We start from the raw sequence: 16,803 nt of genomic DNA on the forward strand, positions 1-16,803 counted from the left end.
ATAGTCGCCAACAAATGCTCTGTTTACTAAAGTTGAGTTACATTTTGCTAAAAAATACAAAATACAGCGCTCAGCTGTTTTAGTAAATTATTTATCTTTTTTTTTTAAATGAAAGTATATATTTGTGATTTTTAAAGATTTACATCTTCAGTAGGAACAAATGGGCTTGGGGCAAAGTGCCACACACAGGGTAGGGATGTTGGAAAGTATTAAGAGACGGACCAATTCCCTGCTGATTCGGTGACAATGACAAAAATATAGAATGTCGCCAGCCTTATTCTTTAAAGTGTATCTCATCATGAGTTTGTGTGTGTGTGTGTGTGTGTGTAACAGAGAGATGTGTGAGTGAGTGAGTGATATATCGAGTATAATGTTCCATTTATATAGATAGGGATCCTGCTCCTAAGCCAGTGGGGTTCATTAACTTCCTCATGATGATGATAAATGTTGTGCTATATAACATATGAACAAATGCAGCAGCGTAATACCAAACTGGATTCACTTTTATTTTTTCATGTCTTCCATTAAGCCACTTTTCACTTCTTCCCTCTTTTGTTCATTCTTTTACCCATCCTCCCTCTTATCGTCTTTTTCTGCCTCTCTGTTTGTCATGCTAACACTCAGCCTATGTTCTTGTGTCTTTAACTCTCTGGGCCCCATTTTAACAATCTAAAGCGCACAGTCTGAAGCGCTGGCGCAATTGCATTTAGGGTGTGTCCAAATCCATTTTGCTATTTTAACGATGGAAAAATGGTCACTGCACCGGGCGCGTGGTTCAAACGGGTTGTCCTTAGTCTCCTAATTAATCATGGGTGTGTTTTTGGTGTAACATGCTCTAAACCAATCACAGTGTCATCTCCCATTCCCTAAAGAGCTAGGTGTGCTTGCACCTTGGCAGATTGCTATTATGATTGCGCATTTGCCAAGTAGTAAGAAGGAATGCTTCTCTGCAGAGGAAACGGATCTGCTCGTGCGCAAACAAGCACACTTGCCTCTGCAGCTCCTGGACCCTCCTGTGGTCAGCCACAGACCACCAGTTTAAGATCCTGTTCATTAATTTGCTGCAAATTTATCTTTGTTTGGTTTTTGAAAAGGTTTATTTTTTTAATGACAGCTTTGGTTTCTTTAAAATCGTTTTGTTCAGTCATGGAGTAACAGATCAAATCAGCAGGGTTTTAATTGCTGAAAGTATGGAAACCTGATCACTGTACTCTCAAAAATGTTAAAGAATATTTGTTAAATATTGTTCAAAAATTAAATCATTAATTTTAATCATGTAAAGAATCATCAACACAGTTATCAGGACTTGATCAGCTCTCAAAGGTGCTGATCCGGCTGCTGGCAGCAGCTAGAAGCTGTGCATATTTATTTCCTTCTTTAGTTTAATAATTGTTTCCACCTCATTTATTTCCTCGTGTTCCTCGTGTCATCATGTATTGATGCAGCAGGAAAGTCGATCTGTGTCTGATCTGTTGTTGTCTGTCTGCTTAAATACCTACATGTGTTGCCACGATTTGGTCAAATAATTAAATAATTTAATCCATCATTACTGCAATTAGTTAATTCTGATAAACATTATGTCTAAGCATTATGACATGTATTTTTTAAAATGTGTTAATATACACAATAATAATCTTTCACACTGTAATCCTTTTATTTGTTACCTTTTGCATGTTTGTGCGCTGCTGCGTGTCCTGTGTGTGTAACAAACAGAGTGTATGTTGTTCACCCGCCTGTATAGGTGCACATTACTGTCTTGATAACACGCCCTTAAAATAACAGTGAAACACTGCACCATTGACTTCAGACCAGGTTTTTGTTGGTCAATAGCGCAATCACTCTCTGCTGCCTCAAGATAGCAATGCGCCGACAATGCGCCTGACCACACCTTACTTTTAGACCAATACATCCATGGGCGCACTGATGGGTGCAAGTGCCTTCGCTATTTTAACAACGTGGGCGCTGGGCGGGAAAATGACAACTGCGTCAGTCTTACAATAACAAAGAACTTGCGCTGCGCTTGGCGCCGCTTTGCGTCGGGCGTAAGATAGGGCCCTCTGTGTTCATAGCCTCTTTAAATGTGTTCATTTTCTATCATTTTACTGTCTTTATCAACATTTCTCTCACATTTCTCCCTCTGACTCTTGCTCTCACTTTCTGTCTCTGTCCTCGACAGCACAGACACAACTAGTCTGCCCCTCAGAAATATGTGTGTATGAGACTGCCAATGAGGTGATTAATGGCTTGTTTGTTTGTCTGTGTGACTATACCCATTCCCGTCTTCCTAATTAAAGATATTTGCTGATTTCGCTGGGCCCCACCCGTGTAGCGCTGTTTATACAGCTGATTCTTACAATACAGTTCTTGCTGAGGGCTGTTAAGCCGTTGCTCTACAGTGGTTTAATGAATGTCTCTGAACTTACTTTTTGAAGGGGGTGGGATGATTATTTTTGTCAAGTGCAGACATGCCCAGCGTATTAAGAAAGCTCCCTGTGAATGTGTGTGTAGTGTCTGGGTTTGTGTGTCTAAAAATGCAAGCGTTTGCTAGTTCACGTGAGTGTTTCTATATGTTTGTTGTCCTAATTATCTTTCCCAGGAATGCTTGCAGTTTTTTTTTTTTTTAGGGTGAGATAGTTGGATAATGATGTTCTTTTCTTCTTTACTTAGATTGGGGAAACTTTCCAGAAACTCAACAGAAATTATGACAGTTGACCAATGTGCTACACACCAGAGCAAGTGTTGACTTATCTGTATGTGTACACCGAAAGATATGAGTATTATATAACGTTTTTTTAGTAGTATATTTGCCTCATTCTCAATACCTCTCAGGCACATTGCACAGCACCTGTAGTGCTGCATTTTAAAAAGCATAGAAAGCTTCTTTTACCATATCAAATCCACAGCTGAGTTCACCAGATACTTATAGTGATCGGGGTCAAAAGAGAGCCAGGCTTTTGAGACAAGCTGTTATTAGAGAGTGAGCTTTTTTTTAAATATCCTATTCATGCTTTATTATCATGTTTGGCATGTTTTATCATTTTTTAGTAAAAAGCCTTGCTGTTTTCTCATCTGCTCTCATTGCTGTGTAACTCTTATTGTTGTTAATGTACACACTCTCCTTCATGTTGTCATGGTACATAATGCACTATTCTACATTCCTATTTCATCTACTGACTGTGGTGATTCTATTAAATTGTACTGTTGGGCCTCAAACCACGAGGTCACACAGAGAAGGCCTACATGTACCCGCTGAGGCTTGACCACGAGGTGCTCTTTCCTTTGTCCCCCTGAGACAAAGGAACAGCACCAAAAACGCTGCTTACAGAAAATGGGTCCATTGCAAACTCCATTTCCAGTGATGCTTTGCAATTTTCACACCTCAGCAGGGAACAGTCAACATACAGTCTCTCATTGGTGGAGACGCTCCTGCACAGCGGAGCGTCCTGATGACACAGCCAAGACATTACCACCCCTTTTAAATCAGAGCACGCCCTGAAAAATACGCCATTCCATGTTGAACTGAACTCGGGGGAAGTTACTGCCGTCCGTACGTGCGCTCTCTGTGGACAAAGGAACCGCTTCTCTCCCTCTCACGATCGCTTTCTCTCCTTCTTCCCTCTCTTGCGACTAACACGCACACACATATACACACACCAACACCCTTTAACACATCTGATGGTCAGATAACGTCGGATAAAGCGCTGCTCTATTTGCCGTTATCCACCATCAGACATGTGTGTTACACGGAATTTGATGAGTGCAAGACGCCGACCACCAGGCGATACCATCTTGCTATTGTGTAACCCAGACACCGCCATACTTCCGCCATTCAGTTCTGGCGTGACGTGACTTCCTCCCATAGTCACGTCCACGTCGCAGACTGACGACGTCACCACATCAGGCCCCGTTGCCATCTTGTCACACACACACACACAAACACTCACACACACACACATGCATTCCCCTGCATGTGCTCAACCCTGTATATAGCTGTTTGTGTTTGCTTAGGTAGAATTAGATTTTAGGACAGTTGTTTGTTGAATGAAACATTTGTTAACATTGTTAATCTTGCTAAGTTTAATAAATACTGTTACATCTTTAAAGAGAAGTTCTTCTGTCATTATTGTGTTTATTGTGAAAAGTGGCTGATATATCTCTCAGATATTAACATTCTAGGTGAACTCCTTTTATGAGACTACCTTGTTCGGTTCCCGGTTTCCGGGTGTTGCCCCGTATTTGTTCATTCATATTAATAATTCTATTAATTGTTACAATTAATTAATTATCATTGATAATTGATAATTATTGCAAATAATCAACAGCTCCTTACAGATCCAACAGCTGGTGCCCAAATTATTGATTGATCTTAATAGTATTTTGATTTCATAATTCATAATTATCTATGATAATTATGAATTATTACTAATAACCAAACGGATTCCTATCCGTCCCAACAGTACTCAATGCCAAATTTTTCAGGCATACCTGCTGGTGTAACCCAGACCAGTATCAATACTGGATAATTCTACACCTCACGATTTCCATCCAGTGCCGGCAGACAGTGCCAGTGTAGGAAGTAGTGTGCCCATGATCTATGTGTTTTAGTTTCTGTTGCATAACCATACCCGTACCTTAACCAAGTTTTAGTTGCTGAACCATAACCATACTGTAGTATCCATGCACAGATATTGCACAAAGTGAGAATTTAGAAATTATATTGGCATTGGACATGAAAAAACAAAACAAACAAAAACTTAATTGAACGTTTTCTGGAGTTTTGTAGCATAGGTCAATATTTATTCATGTTTTTGTATGCTGATGAGGGTTTTGTAACCAGGCCCACTAACATATAAACATTCACACCTCTGGGTGTTCAAAAACATACTTAACATGTGTTTCTGTACTGTGGAAGGAAATACATTCATACACTGGGAGGACATGCAAATTCCACACAGAAAAGCCCCGGCCTGTCTATTTGAACTCAAGTCCTCTGTGCTGTGAGGCAACAGTGCTAACCACTGCCCCACCACGCCGACAACTTCAAAACACAACAGTGAGATTGCACCCAAAGGCTGTGATGCAGCGACTCTGTGCTGCTCCCTAACTGAATTTTATGAAGTTAAACATAAAAAGAGTCTTTGTGTGAAGGCGTGTATCCAAGTCGCTGTGTGCCTGTTTGCGACAAACACGATGTGAAATACAGTATGTGTGTCTGAGAGAGCGCATATACAACTGTGTTTGGTGCAGCGCTGTGTTAAGGCTAAACACACTTAAGGCTAAGCAATCAGCGAGTAAAGTTTCCTCGCCGCTGTCATTAAAGCTCCACATAAAAGCTTAAGCTGCTTTTATCCTTCTAAGGAAGAAAGGGAGAATGTCAGCACATAATTAAATTAGATGAAAGGAGGGGAATTAGAGGCTTCCTCCTCTTTAAACACAAACGACTTAATCAGAACCTTGGGCTAAATGAGAGACAGACGGCTACATGATCATGGGGAGGATAAACATCCCTCTCCTTGCCTCCATCATTTTTGCTGTCTCACTTTCCTCCATGTCTTTATTATCTCTTTTACCTGCTGTACATCTCTTACTGTCTGTCTGTCCGCCCCTCTGGATTTTGCTCTCTCTTACTCTTGTGTCTATCCCCCATCCATATGTTTGCACAACCTGTGAACATTATCACTTTTGCACCCTTTCCACCTACTGTCTCCTCTCCTCCATCTCCCTCCAATTCCTCCAACGTCTTTAACTGCATTTCAAATTTCACCTCTCACTCACACCACTTCCCCTCTCGCCTCACCTGCCCCCTGTGCTCTCCCTCTGAAAATCTGAAGTCGGGACCTTGAATGCACCACCTGCAGCATACAGGGCCCAGATCTATAAACCCGTATTGATCATGAATATGAATTCTGTCATACCTGACATTGATCTGTTTCATCACACACGTCCTCAGAGAATGGCAGTTTATTATTATATGATCCTTATAAACAGTGGCTTTGAAGGAGGGCATGATGCAAGGGAGCGCATCAGAGGAAAAAGCTTCAGAGATCTTGTTTGCTAGATTGAGCTCTGCCTTTAATGTCTGGGAAGGGTTTCATTCGGAAATGAGATCCCCCACTGCATCAAACTGACACTAATAGATGCTAATGAAGCTATTAGTTATCAGAAAAAAGTCTTACATTCTGAAGGGTGTGACTGCCTGTATGGACCATTTAACAGACACTGGAATTCATATATTGTATATGTGTAGATGTATATTTATGTTAGTCGAATTGAAAATGACAGTTTTTCATTTTTCCTACATATTTATTCCGTTCCCCACCATCCAAGCATCACATCAAGTGTGTGTATGGATTATAAACGTTTGCCTCAGTAAAACATTCACACATGGCTACATCCTACAGATACATTCCAGTGCTTACTGATGTTACCTGCATAGACAGCAGAGTTTGCTGCCACTAGTGTACTGTAACTATATCACTGGAAACACTAGCCACGTTTAATTTAGCCCACAGTAGCAGGAAAGGTGAGCAAAAGAAATTCCAGGGTTAATGATATTCACCTTTCAGTCCTCAGGTGGATTCAGAGGAGGATAGAAGCAGAGTGCAGGAGGGGCAGAGAAGAAGAAGGTGAGGAGGGAGTTGTAGAAAAGGAGGTACAGGTTTCTGTGGGATATACAGTCAAAAATCAGGGGAAAGTAACAAGTGACTGTTTTATTTTCCAGGATTTCTTTTTTTTTGTGACATGTTTGCATTCGTTTGCAACGAGAGATGGCTGCCTTCCTGCTGTCTTTCTGTTTTTTGTTGTTTCCCCTGTTTATATCCCTAAGTGAGGCAGAAGGGGTGTTGGGGTGGGGGGTGGAAGTGGCGACACACAAAGGGAGAAAAACACTGCACATAAACTACAGAGAGAAAGTGCAAGACAGTTGTGTTCAAGTTGAACTTGCATGATAAAGGCACAAAAGTGCAGTTGTCCTGTTGCCTACACCACAGTGGAGAACAGCATGTGTTCAGTGTGTGTGTGTGTGTGTGTGTGTGTGTGTGAAAACGCATTTGTGCGTATGTGTTTCTGCGTGCATGCCTTGTTTCCGCATGTGTCAGTATGAAAGCCTGTTGTCCCACCAACTTCACTACAGACCTGAGGGAAGCAATGAGACTGCTAATTAGCAGCGCAGAGGGAAGCAGCCCCAGCGGCCAATCAAATCTGCTTTTGAAACCGGTTCCCCCTGAGACGCCATGGAAACGGGGCGGCTAAGTAACCAAGGCAATGAGATATGATGTCACCTATTTAGTTGTACAACACAACTGTAATTCTAATCTAAAATGAACGGCAATTTTAGATGTCCTCTCTTGTGTCACTCACTGTTTTCCTGACAGTTGTTGGCTGTTCCTGGCCCTGCGGTCGTCTCATTTGCCCATTTAGTGATTTCAAAGGAGAAATGTTGAGGAAGGAGTTCAGAGAGAGATGAGTTCATTTAGAGTGCATGTAGTAGATGTCTTGTTTTTTTTCTCCACAGATATGTTTTCAGTTACCCAGCCTAGATAGCAGGAGACAAATTCATGCAATGGTGTGTGTATTTGAAGTATATGTACATACCAGCCCGTCCTCGCAAAAAAGACGACAATATAGGTCTAAAATTCAGTCCGGCAAAAAGGACCTATAGTTACATTTACACCATCTAACGGCCGCAGTAATTATGACCGGATGAAGTGACGTCAATATAAAATGACTTAATAAGTTGGCTGGTCTGTAAGTTGGCTGGATGGCTAGATAGATAGTTAGATGGCAAAAAGGGGACTTTGCTGCAGGAGACCACTGCTCGCTTCCCTTTTCCAATTGTGAGTGTCATGTTTCCAACCGCGAATTGGGGCATTTTTAAAAAAAAAAAGTAACGTCATAGTGTTTACTTTTCCCATGATGATGAAGGTTGCATAACTCCAAGGAAATATGAACCACATTCATATTATCATTCTAACCCAAACCATAATCTTTCCCTAACCAAGTGTTTTTTTGTGCCTAAACCTAACCAGACCTTAACCACAGCATTGTCACACCTTAAAACATCATTATTATTATTATTTTTTAAATTTTTAACAGTGATTTGTAACAGTTTTGGAAAGTGGCATATCACGGTGTGCCTGTTCAAAATGTACCTGTTCAGAATGGTTGCATGGCCTCTGGTATTGCTACTTCAATGCATAGAAAAATGAATACTGTTGATGTAAGGTGTGAAAGAGTGCCAACAACATGAAGGAAACTATCATTCTATTATATATTCACAGATGTTAGTAATAGTGAATCTATTCTCATTTCAAGTATAATGAGGGCTGCATTTAAAAATAAAATTCGTAACAGAGAGCTTTTGAAGAAATGTGCATCCTAAAATATAATAGAACGATCATATTGGTTTATTAGATTGTTTACTTTCTGTGGCTTCAGTTCAAATCATTTGAGTGGGTGTATTTGCTCAAAAGATTTGTGCTTATATGAGACATACTGGTTTGAACTGCCCGTGGGAAGTAGCCTTAAATATCCGTCCATTCTTGATTAAAAGCTCTGTTTTCACTGTCTACTTTTCATTTTTTAGTGCATGCCATGTGAAAAAACTTTCCTTGAGCTGAGCTGATACTAAAAGGTGATGTGAAAACACTGCAGACCACTGCCTGGTCAGTCATTTATCTCATTCATGGGCTTTATGTTTCAGAGAAAGCTTTCCACCACTCCCTCTCCTCGCTTTCGAGAACAATGTTAACATTTATATTAATTATATATAGGCTATACAGTATATCTTATGCGTGTGTGTGTGTGTGTGTGAAAATTAGCCGTGAGGAGTCAGGGAATAGATCATTTCTGAACATGATATTGGCCTCTTCGATCTGCTCTCTATCTATTATTCATCTTCTCGTCCATCTATCTCCCACCCCACACCATTACAAAGGTCAAACTGTCCTCATATGTACTGTATGCACACTTACACAGGCACACACATCCACACAGTCTCATCAATTAGCATTAACGCATTTGACTGTGTGTGTTCAAAATTATGTCCTCCTCACCCCTATCCATTAATACGGACTCAAACACTAAACGAACAACAGGCTTCCATTTATTGTGAATGGAAATTCTGAATAGCATCCCAGTGCCTCCTCCAGTCATTCAAGACTGAAAGAACGCACTGTGGCACAGCCTGTAGAGGTTAAGGACTTTATGCAGATTTCTTTTAACATGCAGGAGCAACAACTAGAGACAATCAATTGTACTTGTTTTGATTCTTTTGGGAAACAGATGCACAGCTGAGCTTTAAGTGCCGATACAACTATGTAAAAGCTAAACAAATGTGGGAGAAGTCAGTCGCTGTGGTACAAGGATTCATCATTCAATATGATGTACCTTTACACTCCTAGGACTTGAAAACAATGCATGGGAACATGCACCACCAAATAAACTACAGGTACTCCATATAGTGGCAAAGAGAGAAAATAACTGTCCAATCAGAGCTGAGTATGTAAATTACAAGCCTATAAGCTTTAGTCTTTCCGAAAGGCAAGCTGGAGCCTGCTACTTTGAGTTCATATGTGAACAGAGCAACAGGCTTCACGGTCACTGGCCAAATTGGCAAGGCAAAATTTACGAAAAAAGAGGCAGAACAGGAAAGTAAGTCGGGAGGGTTGTAAGTGTAAACTGAAGGAACTAACATGGCATTTCACAAGTTGAGATTTTATACACCTTATTATCAAACACTTTATTGTTATCACCCTCAATGCTGCCCCCATGCTGCTGGTTGTAATATCTGGCATGCAGCTATAAACACTTTTTCATTCGAGTCCCATATCTCTGTAAAATTGTCTGAACATAGGTAAGTTACAATTTCATAGGTCAGAGTTCAATTAGCTTGAATCAGATCAGCTCTTTTTCCATGGGACTACAATGATTTGGCAATCTCATGAGATTTACTGTCACTTACAGTCATCTGTGCTCTTAATCCGATGCAAATCTGTTACATTCGTCATCTGTCAAAATTACAGTTCCACCACGAAAGAGGTCACCTGATAACATCTGTCCGATCTCAGGGAGGATTCCTTGTTTTTTCATATTTTTCATCATCTTCTGTGTTGAGAATTATGGAGGGCAGCAGTGGAAATAATTAAAAAGAGCTTTGATAGCATTTTAAGAGCAAATTCACGAGGCTCATCCACCTACTCAGCATGGAGACCATTTAGAGAAAGAGCAAACTCAAATCCATGGGAAATGCTAACGATAATGAGATGGATGACATGCATGGCAGCATGTGATAAGGAACATTTATTCTTTGAACAGGCTCAAGCCAGATTTCTTGGGGATACTACTAAATTACACAACATTTCAATCATACATGGATAAACACAGACTTCTTTTATCCGGTGTGAATGCACTGCATAAAGCACAGACATGGAGGGTACATTCTGACATCAAATGAGGTCACTAGCCAATACTAGTTATATGCGAATTGAGCTCATTTTTTCTTGCACCGGCCCCCAGTGAGGCAGTGTTGCAGTGAAAGACTTTAGCCCTATTCATCACAAACAGACTGTATAACTTTGGCCCTGGCAGTTTCTCATTCATCCGCATTAAATACGAGGATGTTAGAGGAAGGATGTCATTTAGCAGCAAGAGAGAAGAAATGAGAAGGAAAGAGATTCAAGTTGTTGAGGAAATCTCAGTAACCATCAGTCTGCTCAGGACAGAGGAGGAAAACTATGTATGTACCTATTGGATGAGATAATGCTGCAGAATTCAGTAATCAGACTGATTCAATTAAATTCAACAGTTGATTGAACAACATTAGCAAATTGATTTAACACACAGATAATGTGTTGCCAAAACTACATGAATGTCCCAAAAGCATCAGAGACTTTCTACATGTGTAACAACCTGGACAGAGTTAGCAACTCTTAAAAGTTCAATCTGTCATCTAATTGTGAACTAAATTATGGCCCCACCACTAAAAAGATTGGGACTGCTGTCACTCTCACGCTGATTTACTGCTCTTTCAATACACTACCCAACATCTAAATCTGTGTTAATACCCGTGTTAGCAGAGTGGAAGGCAATGTCCATCTGTCAGACAGTCAATGTCTTTGGTACAGACTGAATAATCTCAATGATTATTAGATAAACTGTAATGAAATTTTGTACAGACATACATGTTTCCCAGAGGGTGCATCCTGAAGAAGTAGGTGATCCTCTGACTTTTCATCTAGCGCCACCATCAGGTCGAAGATTTCATTTGTGCAATACTTTGGTTTATGTTAAAATGCTTGCAAAACTAATGACATTCCCATCAGCCTCAGCTGTACTTTGTGTTTAGTGTTAATTAGCAATTGTTAGCATGCTAACATGCAATGTAAACATGGTAAACACTATACCTAAAGATAAGCATGTTTGCATGCTGGCATTAGCATTTAGCTAAAATGCTGCTGTGGCTAAGGACAGCCTCACAGAGCAGCTAGCATGGATGCAGACTCATAGTCTTGTTTTATACATTATTAATGTTAGATTGTGAGGTTTGTTTACATCATAATGGTAGCAAAACAAAGGTGCAAAGTGGGCATATGTTTTCAGTTACAATCATATTAGACAAACAAAACAGATTTTACATCTTTAAGTCAAACTGTTAAGTTGAACATGAATATACCTGTAATTTGGTCCAAAAATACTGACTGATTCTTTAAGGTAAAAGAGATAAGAGTAAAAATTGTGTGTTAATTTTTGCAAGATAGATAGATACTATATGCTGTAAAGTTTAAACACACACTTTTTATTTTGCTCTGTTTTCAGTTAAGAGGCCACAATAATTGGTAACTTGCTGTCTGATACACAGGTTGCACTCAGGCCTGAGCAGTTTTAAAGTGTAGTGACTGCTGTCATTGTAATGCTGGCTAAATGCCCAGATGGGAGACTTAATCTTGATGTGCAAAATTTTTGGAAGCCTTTCCCTAATACTGACTTGTGCATAATCCATGTCTTTGTTGCCTTAATCCTTATTTATCCCGTCTTTTCTACTTTACCCACAAATCCTCTTGATTATCAAAGTGGACTCAAGGTAAAAGCAAAAGGGGATTCATCTGATTTCACCTGGTCACCTGTTCTATACTAAGAACTCATGCGTTTTATATTTGGCGCTGTCAGTGTGTAAGCAAGGCAAGCTGTAGGGATGAACCCTGGGCAACTGGTTTGTAAAGAGGTTGTTGTCCAACAAATCTGGAGGGTTTGGATATTGTAGATAGAGAGAGACACTTTCATTTTTACATTAAAGTCCCCAGTCATATTGTGCACCTATTTAACAATATATGCCAAAAACAAAAATACAACAAAAAAAAAAAATTTCTTTGTATTATTATATTAAAAATCCAATCATGTTTTCTTCCTGTAAAACAAAATATGACGTGTGCTTATGTGGGTTTGAAACAACCAATTTCAACCAATAACATCATGACATCCACCCATCAATCAATCTTCAACTTTTAGCAGCACAGAGCTAAGTTTCATTATGATTCAATGTTCAAATCAAATTCCTCCCAACATTATGTCCCGCCTGTCTATCCTGTTTCACTTGGAAATACGTAACAATATGGAAGTTGGATACTCTCAAAATGCCGCTTCATCTGGACTTTAAAGATTTCTGTTGTGCTTCGCATGGACCAATCTTTTTTTTTTGTGGTTTCAAGTTCAAGCGTTTTGGTTCAAGGCATTAGTTCTTTTTATAACTTCCAAGGTTATGTTGAGTTTTACTCTATCCCTCTATGCTTGTATGTGAAGTGGTGGCGGTGTGCATTTTTAATATATTTTTGTTTGTGCACATACAAGCACATGTGTAGCCTGTTTACATTACATTACTCACATGTTCAAGTGGCTGAGTGTCAAACTGCTGTGTTAATTATCTCAAAACTAATTGCGCAAAATGTTCAAGACTTCACTGCTTCTTGCTAGGAGTTAATATTTGTTGTCCTTGAGTCTGACTGTGGAAGTTTTTCAAAAACAGGCAGAAAGACTACAAAGAGATACACTGCAGAAACATGGGAACGTCACTGTGTATTTTCTTACAAACACCTCCGATCTTTGCCTGTTTTCAACCCTCTTATCATTAACTACATTAACCACATCCACTTTTTTTAACAGCATAATCACAATGAATTGTCTGTGTAGTTACTTTTAACATACCATCAGTATCGAGATGGCTACCTGAGAGGAATTCAAATGATAATTAAATGCTGGTGTGATAGTGTCACAACAATCAATTCAGCAAAGCGCGCTAACCTGAAAGCACGTCTTGACACTGACTCAAGTAAAGCGTGAACACAGCGCCGTGTCAGTATAACAGCATTACTGTCACTATATGCATCAGTCATATTTAATGTAACCTGATCATCATCCACATCGATAGCATATGCTGCTACAAGACGACTCATGCTGTAACATCTGCCGCTGCCACAATCTACTTATTGTTTAATAGCCATGATTCAGGGCTTCTGAACAAAAGTCACTGTTGCGCACTGAAAATATTGTCCTCTTGACTAAGCTTCAGTTCCATTTAACTGAGCCTGGTTTTTGATGAGGTGTATGAGGGGAGAAATTGCCCTAACAATAGTGATGGTAATCTTCATGTAGTAGTGGTGCTCATTTGCTTATCTTTATCTATTTCTTTTTAATAAATGACTCAGCATGATGCCACATTCATGAAACTGGTTGCAGAGAATTATACCGATGTTTATGACTTGTGGGCTTTTCACACAAATGTCTTGGGAGCACCTGAATCCCAAGACGTTTCTGTGATTGCAGAATTGGCCATGTGAGGGTTAAAAATAGCTACTAATTTGACAATATAGCACAATATTGACTTAATTTAGGTTTGATTACGTTGAACTCTGGACCGTGGCTGATGCGATGTGTATACCTTTTTAGGTTGTCTGGTTCCAGACCTCTGAATCACCACCCACATCTCTGGTTAAGTTATTCAAATAGGTCTGATGTTGTACCCGGCTGTGTGATGGCTTTTTTATTGGTTCAACCAGTCAACCAGTAAAAAACCAAGAGCTTAGTTGGTGGGTTTAAGAACAATGCTGTTTGTGATTGGACCAAATTGGTTCAGAATTTACGTAACCAAGATTGGTAAATCAAGCCATGAATGTCTCGGGATGCTATGAGGTAATTGTTTATATCATTTTGTCTGCAGCCAGGTTGTCTTGGTAGCGTTTTCAATAAAGACAAAGACTTTAATCATTTGCCTCATAGCATTCCCATTAAACAACCAATCTCTGAATTGACTTGGGTTCTGTCTAATCACAAACAAAAATTGTTTTCCTTACCTTTTCCATTTTGTGAGATGTGTTTTCAACTTGTTGTTTTTTCTAGTTTGCTGTTGTGCTTTTTCCAATGTTGATGTATTTTGCACCTCAGAGCCACTGTAAAAAAATAATTCTTAAATCAGCACATTTCTTTGATCAATATGAAAAACATCAAATGGTCATCATGACATTTCATGACGACTAAAAATTAAGTAAAATGAAGTTACCTAGTCGTAATTATGACTGAACATGAGTAATTACAATTTGGATTCTGAATAGTATGTAGAAGCCGGAAACTGGTAATTATGGTTACTCCCATATGATATAAACATGGCATAATTGTCACTTAAATTGTTGAATAGAGTTATTTTATTGATGTGACATTTAATATTACTACAAATATATTTTTAATTAGTCTAATTGATATTACTTGCTGTTTTCACTTCACATTTTTCTATTCATCTTTGAAAGCAGGGTAGAATAATCAATTTATATGTCAGCTACAAGGCAATATATATTAAACTGATGACTGATGAGAACAGTTCTGAATTTGAGAGCAGACACCGGTGAGAGAGAATCACTCCTTGACACAGAAAACTACTTACCATTATATTATGTCCAAGCCACTGAACATAATTTCTGTCATTATTCGTCCTTCCTGTTGTAAAATTTCTAGCCTGGAAAATGTCTGATCTTTCTGCCTGAATTCATTTCCGTTCCTGTTTGTCCCTGACCGGAGCTGATTGTCTCTTGCTAACACTCTGTTCTGGAATGCTCTTTAATGTTCCGCTTGCATTCTTCCATTCCGTTCGTCTGAATCTCCCCCAATCTGTTTTTATTTTCTACATCCAGCCACAGCCATGAACGCTCCACTGAGTTTCCAAGTGCCGGGGAATGGCACCCCTCTTGCTAATGAATACGCCTTTGTGGGTGCATGTTGTGCCGGAGACCGGTTGAGTGGTTAGATGCGTATGTCTCAGACAACAACCCTGTGATACACACACACACACATACACACACACGCAGACAAATATGCACAGTTGGTATCCTTTTAGGAGGGACATCCTAACTAATGAAGGCTCTTTGTTTTAATGGTAAGTCAATGAGCCAGCAAGCCTAAGTCGGTGAGAGATCCATGAGTGTGTGTGAGTATATGTGTTTGCCGTCAGTGAAAGTTATGGTAACAGACAGTAGCCCAGCACTTAGTGTAAGTACTATGAATGAAATGATCATTGTGATTAACATACAGTACAGCACAACAAGGTCACAGTCCATCTAGTGCACTAACCAAGCATCACGTCTTATATTAGATCCAAACAATGACAGGTACCTCACCAATAGATTACTGTAGCTTGTGAAATAACATTGTCACACGATAACATTTATAAACACAGAAAAACACAGAATACTGCCAAAATGAATCTTGGACTGAGGATATTGTCGGACAGTGGAAGGAATACGACTGACAAGTCTTTCATAGAGGAGGCAGAGCTAGAGGCGCAGGGTAAGCCCCTCTCATTTCTATAGGAACCAGGGGTGAGTGAGATTCACCCTGAGATGCTAAATGCTCTGGACATTGCAGGGCTGTTTTGTTTGACATGTCTCTTCAATGTCACATGGAGGTCGGGGACAGTGCCTGTGGACTGGCAGGCTGGGGTGATGGTTCTCATTTTTAAGAAAGGGCACCGGGGGGTGTGCTCCAACTGTTGGTATATCACTTTGGGAAAGTGCAGGGGTGCTGGAAGGAGACTCCTCAAAGTACAGAGAAACCTCATGCAGCAGTGGACTAGCTGTTTACATGTACAAGCATATGACCATGTCCACTGGGATGTCTTTTGGCAGGGTAGTGTGGATGTATGGGGTACAGGGCCCATTACTACAAGCCATTTGGCCTTGTGAAACAAGAACAAGAGCTGTGTCTGTATTTTTGGAAGGTCAAGCATGTTTTCAGTGGGCTTTGGGCTCCTCCAGGAATTTACCTTGTCTCTTATTGTGTTTGTGATTGTGAAGGACAGAATCTCTAGCTGCAGCTGAGGTGTGGAAAGTGTCTGGTATATGCAATCTGTACAGAATAAAAGATGGGTATGGGACAGGAATGAATTCATTGGTTTTGCTTGAGAAATCAGTTTTTAGAAAAAAAATAGTGCCACTCATGGTGGCTTAACATGGTGGCTCATTGTAAGCACTATCACCTCACAGCAAGAAGAAAGAAGAAAGTCTTGGGTTTAGCCAAAAGAATGCCTTGAAAAAACGTATCTAGTGATTGTCAGATAATACAAGCCCCTTGTTCTTTAAGGTGTGCTGACCACAACCTTTTTTCAGGACTGAAATGAACCCCATCCACACGGAGATACTAAATAGGGCTGAGCTTGTTCTCTACCTCAGTGGGCATCACGCGCCGCTGCAGTGTTGGACAAACGTAATGATTCAAAAATATAGACCCATTCCTCAACTTGTCTTTTAGCCAAATCACACAAGGTAT

General features: G+C 39.9%; 1 long non-coding RNA gene across 2 annotated transcripts; it reads right to left on the reverse strand.

The window, feature by feature from the left end:
• Nucleotides 1-5,147: 5,147 nt before the first annotated feature.
• On the reverse strand, nucleotides 5,148-15,521 carry LOC121899528. Of its 2 annotated transcripts, XR_006096738.1 has the most exons (4): nucleotides 14,927-15,521; nucleotides 14,343-14,438; nucleotides 6,560-6,662; nucleotides 5,148-5,852 (listed from the first exon to the last, which is right to left on the reverse strand). It is a non-coding gene; the product is annotated as an uncharacterized LOC121899528 (long non-coding RNA). The 2 variants fall into 2 exon arrangements; XR_006096737.1 differs by lacking the exon at nucleotides 5,148-5,852 and having other exon boundaries at nucleotides 6,130-6,662.
• Nucleotides 15,522-16,803: the final 1,282 nt, after the last annotated feature.

Source organism: Thunnus maccoyii, chromosome 6 (genome assembly GCF_910596095.1).
Source record: "Thunnus maccoyii chromosome 6, fThuMac1.1, whole genome shotgun sequence".
NCBI classification, from domain to species: domain Eukaryota; kingdom Metazoa; phylum Chordata; class Actinopteri; order Scombriformes; family Scombridae; genus Thunnus; species Thunnus maccoyii.